At 33.8% G+C, this 11,464-nt stretch overlaps 1 long non-coding RNA gene across 1 annotated transcript; it reads left to right on the top strand.

The window, feature by feature from the left end:
- The first annotated feature begins 2,307 nt into the window (after positions 1-2,307).
- LOC148947925 (uncharacterized) lies at positions 2,308-10,581 on the top strand. Its single transcript, XR_016142272.1, has 2 exons — positions 2,308-2,440; positions 10,306-10,581. It is a non-coding gene; the product is annotated as an uncharacterized LOC148947925 (long non-coding RNA).
- Positions 10,582-11,464: the final 883 nt, after the last annotated feature.

Genomic DNA, 11,464 nt, shown 5'->3' with positions numbered 1-11,464 from the left:
TCGGTTAATAACAACAGTGACGGAAGTCAATGATCGCTTTTAGCTAGGATATAGACACTTAAAATCGCATAAATTTAACGAAAGAAAATTATTTCTTTTTGCTAGAATTAAGGTCGTAAACAGGGGGGGAAGGAAGGATGGGGTTTACGTAACGAAAAAAGAGCGTATTTTACACTTTTTTTCGAGTATAAACATCATATAGGGACGTTTGTATGGTTTGGGGGGGGGGGGGTTACCCGAAATTATTATAGGGTGACCACGGAAAAAAAATTTATTTTGAAAATAAAAAAAATTAAAAAAGAACTTACATGGTAAATTGAAGTTGCCATGGCTTCAAGTTCATCAATAATTTCATATGTTCTATCCATTGTGTCACAATACTTTCTGATAATTGAATCACTTTGCATGTCCGTTATATACGAAATCTCAAGGGCGAATTGTTATGTAACGGGGAAAATCATATGTAAGCAGGTCTCTGATTGGCTGAGAAGGAGGATGTAACCGACTCGCTGATTGACTGAGAAGGAAACACGTGATCTAACTGTTTCCGGGAAAGTCATAACATTGGCGAGAGCAACAATAACAAATACTATTTCTGGACACCATGACATTCGCCTCGTGCATGTACATGACCAAAACAACAAAAAATACTATTTCTGGATCATAACATTCGCTGAGAGCGTGCACTTACAACAACAACAACAAATAAATCGACCTTGACATTCGCTGAGAGCGTGCACTTACAGCATCAAATAAATCGACCTTGGAAAAAGAGGTCATTGAGCGATTACGTAATCTTTCTCCCTAGGGACTCTATGACCATATTGTTTCATAATTCCCCACGCTCGTGAATCAATAATTCCCCCATCGATTATGTAAATCATCCCTCATGCCATTACACGTGACCAAACAACAACAACAACAGATCGATTGACCTTGACCCCCATTAGACTCGATCGATAATCCTTGAATAAATTATGTCCCGTCAGCATTAAACTAAATTGTAGATGGCAGCACGGTGTTCGTCCCGGACCTCCTGATAGGGTTCTACTTATATATATATATATATATATATATATATATATATATATATATATATATATATTTATATATATATATATATATATATATATATATATATATATATATATATATATATACTTTATATTATATATATATATATATATATATATATATATATATATATATATATATATATATATATATATATATATATATATATATATATATATATATATATATATATATATATATATATATATATATATATATATATATATATATATATATAAGTTTTGACCCAAACGGACATTTAAGATCAAAGATACCCCCCCCACCCCTTAGTTTCCTCTTTAAAATCTACTTTTAAATGATTGATAAAGTTCCATAATTTATGGCTCTCTCCCAGGTGCTCCAGGGGTTAGGTCATCAATGGAGGCTCATTTATTGGACCGATCGATTATTCTGAGAAAAAGCACTCTCGCAAAAATGTGATCTTATATCAAAAGGGGGGGGGATAAGACGTTCCGGGTAGTTAAGAGCGTGTGGAAGGGAATTTGTCACTTCTAATCACTTTTAACTCTTGCAAAGGCCACATGATCTTTACAATTTCCAATCGAATGAGCACTCTCTCGGGTTTGTAAGACAACCCATTCCATACGAAGAGACCGAAAAAAAATGAAGGTACAAGGTTCTTTACAATAGGCAATACCAGAGTCTGCCCTCTTATTTTCTAGTTATGATCAATATATCTGATCAATGTGAGTTATTTGATCAATATATCTTTTTTTTCACAACTGATAAAGGTTTCCGGATGCAAAACCGAAATAGTTGGAACTTTGCTAGTATTTTTGACAAAAGTTTTTCCGAAGTTTACTTGGTTAATCACAAGTTCGGCCTATTTCTTTTAATTTTAGGATGCAGTCACAGGGTAGCAAAACATGGAATTGCCTATTAGCTCTTCTATTTTATATGTTAGACTGGACTCCCCTCCCTCACTTTTCTCCTAAAACTTGTCAGCCATGACACTAAATCGCTCCCCCTTTCGTTTGTTCTAATGTTGCATCTTTGCATTCAAGTTTTTATCTCTTCTATTTTCAATTCTAATTATTTTTTTGGCTTCTGTTCCGTTTTCTAAAATACAGAAAACCAAATATAAAAACTTCTTTTTAATCTGCAACGCAAGTATTATATTACATCCTCAGTTCTCTAAACTAGGTTTAATTCTTTTTGCATTGCAACAGTGGATGTATTTACAAAATAACGTCCTTAATTGTAAGATAAAACCTGTTACTCAACTAGAAAATACAGATAAAATTGTTTCAAAAGTTGCTGTGGTTTTTTAAAGGTATATTTGGATATTCCCTCACAATTTTCTTCATTCGTGAATCAGATTAATAACTGGAAAACCATGAAGTTTGTGAGTGACCTTTGTTTAATCTTTCTCTCTTTTAAGCTTGATTGTTTCTCCTGAGTTTGTTCAAGGTTACATCTAGCCAAATCTGAAAGTATTAGCAACTCCTTTCCGGAAAATATAATTGGATTTCTGACAATAACTATACCTTTCTAAGGATACACTACATAAAACTGTTTTTATTTAAACAAAAAGCCATTTGTTTCAGCCCAATCCTTTATTCGTTAATGCTATTAGTGGCAGCAATATTTTGAAGTTTGTGATTGGACTTAGTTTCATTTTCTTCCTGTCAAGAGTTTGGTCAATTTTGGGGGGGGGGGGGTTGAACGTAAAATCTAGCGGAAATCAGAGGTATTAATAACTTCTCCCTCGAAAGTAAATTGGAATTTCAGTAATATTTTTATTTCTTTACGGGCATAGTAGGAAAAATGATTCTGGGGCCCAATTTGAAAGATTAGTCAAAGACTTACACCTTCTCCCCTGTCTTCTTAAGCAGTCCGGTATAAACTCATGGATAAATGTCAATTTATGACTTTGAGGACTATGCAATTTTACGGAACTTCCAATAGTGAGTTCATTGACTGAGGCTTGTTATGAGAATATTTCAAGAAAATACAAAATATGAATTAGGCCTAAAAATGTCTTTGACAGACTTATACGTACTACCTTTTGTTTGTTTCCTGACTTTGATTCAAGCCAAGGCTACTTAGCTTTTCTATGTCAGCTTTCTTAAGGAATACTTGCAAACTTTCATTCGGAAATAAAAGAAAATCCATATCGTTCAACAGCCTTGATTTGGTCAACATTTTTGAACAACAGGCACCTAGGCATTAGTGTGGCATAGCTACTCTTTATTCAAAACCCACCTGTGGTAGTTGAGCCCTTAAACTGGCTCAGTATCAGAGTTTAAAACAGGTTTCCATTGGTATCTTTTCCTTATAGTGATATTATTTGACGGTTTCAATTTAAGGATGGTCAAAGTAAATCCCTGTCGCAGATAATCCTGTTCAGCCCAAGTCGGATCCAAAGTAAAGTGCTAAAAGTGATTCCTTTTCTCGTAAGCGGAGGCCTATATCGCTTATGATCACTTTGAGCATGGAGCCTGGGAATCACACTTGATTATCCCTTATATGATGACCTGAAACCCTTCCATAAATATAACAGTTCCAATATCTTTGTAACCTGTTTCTTAGATCTGAGGGCTCTGGAAAAAAAAACAGGCATCCAATATTTTCCCGGATTTTAAAATATTATTAAGGAGAAACGAGACTCTAAGGGGGAGCTCTCCCCCAGTAGCGTATTAAGGGGGAAATATGGCATATCATGCCTCGAGCGCTCCTCATAGAACAGGCCAAATAATCTTCGATACAAATTTAATGGGTGTAGAACTTGATACGTCAGGTTTGCACTCATTTTGTAATTGTAGTGACACGCAGTACTTTAGAACATTGTATTTACTTTACTGTAAACACCTTTTAAATATGCTTTGTTGGTATAGGAACCGAAAGATTATTAAAATTTTTAATTTTATATTTTTATTGATATTTTATTGATATTTTATTGATATTTGATATTTAATTTGATATTTTAATTTTTAACTGATATTTTGACATCTTATAATAAGTTGCATGCCAAGCTAAAAAAAAAGAGGCTGCCTGCGGTTAGGTCCTTTTCAAACCCTCATACGATTATTTTGACTTGCATAATTGTTATCTGTATTTAATATTGTTTCAACATTTATTAGTATTGTTTTAATATTTTTATGTTTAATTTTCTTTCTTTTATGTATTCTTTTTTCTTCTTTTTTTGCTACTCCACTTTATTAACATGACAATGGCTCAAAAATAAATTGTTATTATAAGAGCTGCATTTATAACAATGTATAGTAAACATTATTCTTAATTAACACATATATTTTTACGAATTATGTTTTTACATATCTAATAATTTATGTATAGGTAGATAGATGGATAGATACATATTATATTTTCCATATTACTTATTATATTTTTACATATCTAATAATTTATGTATAGATAGATATACAGATTGATAGATAGATAGATATTGCGACAAAAACCGTTTGGGCCTTTGCAAAAGAAAAAAAAAGACACAAAATAATAGCAAGTGATAATAACACAAATAATAAAACATGATACATAACAGTAATGATGAAAAAACATAACATTAACAAAAAAAACATAGTAAAGCACATAATACAATAAAACTAACTCACGTAATTGCACAAAATGTTCCATATATCATAAATAGATACTAAATGCTTTAAACCCACATGGGTATGGCTACAAAAAGATAAAATAAAATACTTCACGCACATCTCCCCCTCCCCTTGCAAAAATCTCTCTCAATTGGGTCATTTCCAATTTAATATATTTTACAATTCCTTTTATTGTCCCGTAATATTTTGATCCCATTACTGAGATCAACCGCTCATTTGACCCAAACTACTAGAAAATAATCATTCCTGAAATCCTGTTATCCAGGATAGAGCGCGAAGAAGTGAAATAGTTCCTCGCCCTTACTTCTACACATGGGACACGAGTAAGGGCCATCTATTACCCTTACTCTCCCTAAGTACTTCTTCCTTTCTCCAAGTGCTAGGAAATTACCCATCGTTATTTCAATTTTTAAACTGACTTTAAAATAGACACCATGTCCCCAAACCTCCTTTTATCACCGGTAAACTCCACGAGACGCCATGGCTGCAACTTCACACTGCCATTTCTGAATATCGTGGTCTTCTAACACACCCCTTACTCAAATCACTACGTTTCTTTCCTTTAATCCTATCCCCTTCCCTTCATTCAAAACACCTGGTAACCCACAGCTTTTTAAATTGATCATATCTGGGGAGCCCATAAATTTTTCCTTCTTTCCTGCAACACCTCCAGATAATTTGCCTTTATATGGTAAACAAACTGCCTTTCCCAGTGTCCTATCCTTCTAGCCAGTCTTTTCATCCTTAGTGAAAACAATCCTATATCATTCTTTATTACCAAGCTATTTAATTTCCCACTTAACCCCAAAAGTCACCTCAAATATCCCTTAACCTCAAAAAGTCACCTCAAGTATATTCTTTCTATTTTATCCCTTTTTGTAATCCCCAAACTCTCCCCTCTCCCTTGTATCAACCCATACATGTACAGATGTATATTAAATAAAGAAAACAAGTTTTCCAAATAAAAGTAACAAGTGACATAAGAACTTGAGGCCAACAGAAAATATTCCGTGGGACTCCTCCACCTTGCTCTTTACATTGAAGTCTTATAGAGCTCAAAAAACTCTTTATTCGATTGAAACGGCCTTTGTGTATGAGCAGTCATTCTTGAAAGATCGGGACAAAATCTAAACTTTGCGTAAAGAGCAAAAGCTTGAGAAAGGATCAACGCCTTCCTATGTGGAATAATTCCCTTCACTTGAGGTTTTAATGTCGTTCTTTACTCTCACTTGAAAAATACTCGTTTTTATTTTGTTTTTAATTTTGTTGGTTCTTGATAAAATGCATAATCAGGGTTACCCTAAATTCAAAGAGGAATACCGCTCCCTAAAACAGGAATCTTTCAAATAATATTTAACTTTTGCAGAGCAAAGTTTCAAGAAAAAGAGCTCATTTGGTGTAATTTCTTTTTTCGAAATAAAGTTTGATTGTCAAAAAAATAATCTTCTCCGCAATATGATGAAAAGATCCCCCCCCCTCAGATCTTAGAGCTCTCGTACAAGTCGCATTTCATACAATAATTCTCATCAAGATATCGAGGTTTTTTTAGAGTTTCCCCTATTTCTAAAAATATGAATAATTTTATGTGCGAATATATTTTAATTAGCATTTTTAAAATTAATTCATTTTGCATATTAAAAATCAACATTAGGTATATATTTTGTTGTTGCATATAATACAATCAAAACTCCTGTTTTTAGACTTTAGGCTTCTACTAATAAGAATTGCTCTTAACTTAAAGTTTGTTACTACAAGCTGTCATGTCCAAGATGCTATGAAATGTGAGCAAGGGTTGCTAATCCTGCCTTCAACCCCGTGTCATAGCATTAAAATTCAATATTCGATAAGCAATGCTTCGTAAAAAATGAACCCATACAAATATTTCTTAAAATGCGAATAATAGAAAGTTCACCTCTTATTATTAGGGGGGGGGCTGAAATATCAAAATTTAAGTACAAGTTCGTCGTTACCATACCTTTCTGTACATTTCAAGGCAAAATCTTTTAACAAATCTTTTCATAGGAGCGTCCTCATAGAAACCAATAGAGGAGTAGTACCTTGTTGAAATAAGAAGCCGCTAGATGTTTTGTTCATAAATAAAAAAGTTAGATATATTACCATTTAAAGCTCTGCAATATACCCCTGGTAGCCCTTTCCCCCTTCCTCTACCTCAAATATTTCCCTATAGGACTGAGCACCCCCCCCCCTGTCATTTCTCTACCTTTGTGCCGATGGGCATGTGAATGTAAACACTCTTGTAAAATAGAAAAATTTCGCCCAGCACCAAAATTACAGGCCTAATCCAAAAAGTTCCCAGGAAGCAAGAGGGATTACATATTAATTTCTGAGTCCCCGAACCACTCCCAAAATCTCCTACATTTTTCTGAAGGTAAACAGAGATTACCTTAAGCACATGCGCAGGGATGTGCATGCAGTACATATGCACATACATACGCATGTATGTACATTTGTATGTGTATGTTCATGTGCATGCACATGCACACATGTATGTGTACACTTGTAAAATAGATAAACATTCTTGTAAAATAGAAAAATGTCTTCCAGCACCAAAATTACAGGCCAAGTCCAAAAAGTTCCCAGGAAGCAAGAGGTATTACATATTAATTTCTGAGTCCCCGACCCGCTCCCAAAATCACCTACATTTTTCTGAAGGTATAAAGAGAATACCCAACAAAATTTACAAGCCAGAAAAACATTTACAATTATAGGATCCACATTTACATAAAAGCTTAAACACTCCCAAAAAGGCAAGAGATTTTGATGAAAATTACACCATCAAATTCAACATATCAGAAAACCCCATTGTAGGGGTGTTCAGTCCTGTCAAAAAAAAAGTTACAGTTTTTAGAAGGATGATCACGTATCCCTTTTTTTGTGCTCAAGGATGCTCGTGTCAGACCAATGGCCCTAGGATATCAGTAAAAGACTCTGGAAGGGAAACTGGAGTTTTATCGTTATTTTAAGTAGCTAAATAGATAGTGCCACTGCAACAAACCTCGATTATAAAATATTTGGTGAGAATAGAAGAAATCTTATAGGGCTCATATAAATTTACATGCTACAAAATCTTCAAATATTAGGATTAGATTCCCGATGAAATCTGTAACAGCCTCTCAACCATTATTGGGAACCAGTAAATCCCTTTCAATTTTACTAGGATTATTTCTGATTCTATCTTATTGCTGATGGATAGGGGGGGGGCACTCATTCAAAAACTAGGACTTTTATTCATACGGATTGAAACCTGGGTTTGGTCTTCTATTGGATTGAAGCCTACCTGGCTCTTCACCTTTAAATATTTTTATACATATACACATATAAATCCACTATTTTATCAAAACAATCTTTTCATGGTTTATTTTGTTATAGCTTTTTTTATTAAATAAATACCCGTCATTATTAAAGAATCTAAATTTAGAAGAAAAGAGTCATGTTTTGATGTCTAAGAAAAGGACAACACTGAACACTGAATATGAAAGGATAACACTGAATATGAATCAACACTAAATATTTGTTTCTTTGATTTTGTTTTATAAAAACAGAGGCTTTCTTTGCTTTGTCTGCGAGCCCTGAAATTTTAAAGCGTCTCAGCAAAACCTAAATCCAATTTTTTGTGCTGAGAATCGATACAATCTTTTTTTCTTACCGAAATTTTATGTTCTCATAGAAAATCTTTTGGTCTAGTAATACTTACTCTCAAATACCCTGTTATATGCTGATTGGACAAAAGTAGTGTATGACTCATTTTAGTATGTCACAAATCGATACAACAAATCTTTCAATACATTTTCTTCTCTTAGGTTTGCTATGTCCATTCTATATGCCTAGAAAGTTATAAGCCATTCATAGACAAGAAAACATAGGTCTATTTAGATTTTCAATAATTTTGTAGAATAACGATTCCGTGAAACTGATAGTATGTTTGAAAATTTTGTCATTTTTAAACCTTGTGAAACTCAAGCATAATACAAACCTCGCACTAGTTTCCTAACCAGTGTTGCCAACGCTCTGAGATGGATTGCACCAGTGTTGTGATCAAACTTGTTATACAAAAAATGCTTTTGGTACAATTTTCGCATTTCAAATTCCATTCCAACAACGAGGAAACTAGAATAAAAATCAAAAGCAAGCTATCTTTTTTTGTTTTGTTTATCTTTCTTTGCCTGCTTCTTTGCCCTATACAACTAATTTGTAGTATTGTTTTTCCGTGTGAACATATTTAAATTTCAAAAAAATTATTTTTCGTCGTGTTGGCATTCGATGGAAATTTCTTTTCTTGTTTTTACATTCCTTTTCTTTTTTTTTAAATTTCAAAATTTCACAAATTAAACCATGACCAGGTGAGTATTATAATATCATCATTATATAATATATCATTATAATAATAATAATAATATAATGCAAAAACGTAGGCCAGAGCCTCTTACAAAACAGAAAAAATTTAGACAAATTACAAAAATACGAAAATACAAAAATTTTGATAAATCTTCTAAGCTTACTGAAGTCCTACATACGACTCTTGTATATCTTGTCAAACGAGTTCTTGAAAGAGCTGATGGATGAAACCAGAACGGTTTCCTCGGGTAGGGAGTTCCAGGTGTCGACGACTCGGTTTCGATAGGTCCATTTGCCTACATCTATTGTAGAACCTCTCAGTTTTAAGCTTTAATGAATGAATGAATGAATGAATGAATGATTTTTATTACCCATCTTTAGCAATACAAAAAAGTAAAAATGTAGTAGAGAGAAAATGAAAAGAAAACAACAAAACACATCGAGCAAACGAACAACTTAAATTAATACTTCAATAACTAAAAAAAAACAATGGCGAAACTATTTACATAAAAAGACAACCATTAGACAATACTGACTATGGCTTCAAACATACTATGCGTTGGGTCTAAAGATTTCAGGAACTTTTCCCTCCTGAAGGGATGGCCACGTAGATGATTTTCGTTCAAAGACCAGTAGTGCTTCTCTGGGGACGTTGTCATAGCAACCATGGCATAGCTTGTACAGCTCGACCATATCACCCCTTAGAAATCTGTATGAGAGTGCTGGTGGGTAAAGCAGACGAAGACGTTGTTCGTATGGGAGGTCTTTCGGGCTTGGGGAGAACTTCGTCATCCGCCTTTGAACTGCTTCCAGTGCATCTATATCCTTGTTCAGGGATGGACAAACTGTACAATAATCATATTCGAGAATTGGGCGGACTAGTAACTTGATGAGGGTCACGAGCATTTCCAACATCGAGACACTTGAACGTTCTCCTGATCAGCGGTGATACCCTCGTAGCCTGTTTTATGGTCAATTCGTAATGGTGTGAAAAGGTCAACTTTTTGTCAACCATAATACCCAAATCTCTTTCAACCGTGCTTTGAACAAGTGGCGTGGGCTCAATGCTGTATGATGCACATGAACATTCAGCTCCGAGGGTCACAGATACAACCATATTGAAATGAACCAAAAATTTTAAATTGTGCCATGCGCCACACTATACCAGGACCTCTAAACTCAACTTAAACACGATGTATTGTATCACGTTAGCTTTGCTTTCCTCCACTGTGTCATCGGTTTAACAGACCTCGTGAAATGAATGTTTTTTTTGCAGCTATTCGCAACCTTTTTCGCATTGATGTTTCTTTGCGCAGCATTGGCTGTGGCATCACCTGACGCTATTCCTGAACCAGGAAAAAGTCGAAAATATGGAGTGAACAGGGTCCCAAACAAGGATGCCGCATATTGGAAATATCATCGGTATTTGCGATGAATCTTTTTTTTTAATTAAATTCAAACTCTACTTGCATGGATTATTTCATTAATTTTCTGATGTGCTGTTTGGCTTATTCTATTCTTGTAATTTTAATAAAGAAACTTCTGGCTTAAATGTTTTGTATTGGATTTGACATAATAGTAGTTATGTAATTGACACCACCTTCTAGATTTTTAAAATTATCTCTTTAGTATGTACATTTTTTTAAAGGAATTAAAAATCCTCTCCTCCTCTGTATTTTCATGGATTTGTACTTTTGGCTATAAGGCAGTGAATGTATGTTTTTTTCACGAGACTCTGAATTTCATCTCATTTTCTTTTCCACCCCAAAGAAAAATAACACTCACTGTCAATGTCAAAACAAAGAAATGCCTTTGCAGGATTGTACAGCTCCAGTGGAATACATAATCAAAAGTGAAAGAAATGTAGTTTATCCAAAAAAGTGGTGAAATCTTAAGTCAGCTAAAAAAAAATTAAAAACATAAAACGATATAATATGCGCCATAAGCAATTAGAAACTAATTTTCCAGATTTGACAAAAAAAAAATTGGTAACATTAATAAAAAAAAAAAATGTGAAACCTGGGTAAGTTCGAGAAAATTCGAACTCTTAAAACATGGGATTACTTCTCAATGTTCGCCTGCAGTAATAAAGCAAAAGATAATATATTACTATCCCCATATAATGTTTTGCATTGAGATTTTCCTATTCCAACAGGGCAGAAATTGAGATTTTATCTCGTTTGTTTAATTTTTTTATTTCAACGAAAGCATCAATAGTTTGGCTCAGTCAAAAGGCATTTTGATACACGATACATAATTTTTATGAGAGCAAAAACAATAACTGATATTGTAGACTCCCATCCTATAGCCCAGGATTACTGCAAACACATTTTCATTTTAGAAGCAAAACACACCCTAGACAGTGTGTGTAAATGGAAGCATTAAAAGGGAGAAGTGGTCACATCAAGTCAGTTTAGTATATGCGTTAAAATGCA

This window comes from Artemia sp. Qi Xiang Cuo, chromosome 10 (assembly GCF_049724085.1).
Source record: "Artemia sp. Qi Xiang Cuo chromosome 10, ASM4972408v1, whole genome shotgun sequence".
Classification (NCBI taxonomy): Eukaryota; Metazoa; Arthropoda; class Branchiopoda; order Anostraca; family Artemiidae; genus Artemia; species Artemia sp. Qi Xiang Cuo.
This window is presented reverse-complemented; position numbering and strand designations above follow the sequence as displayed.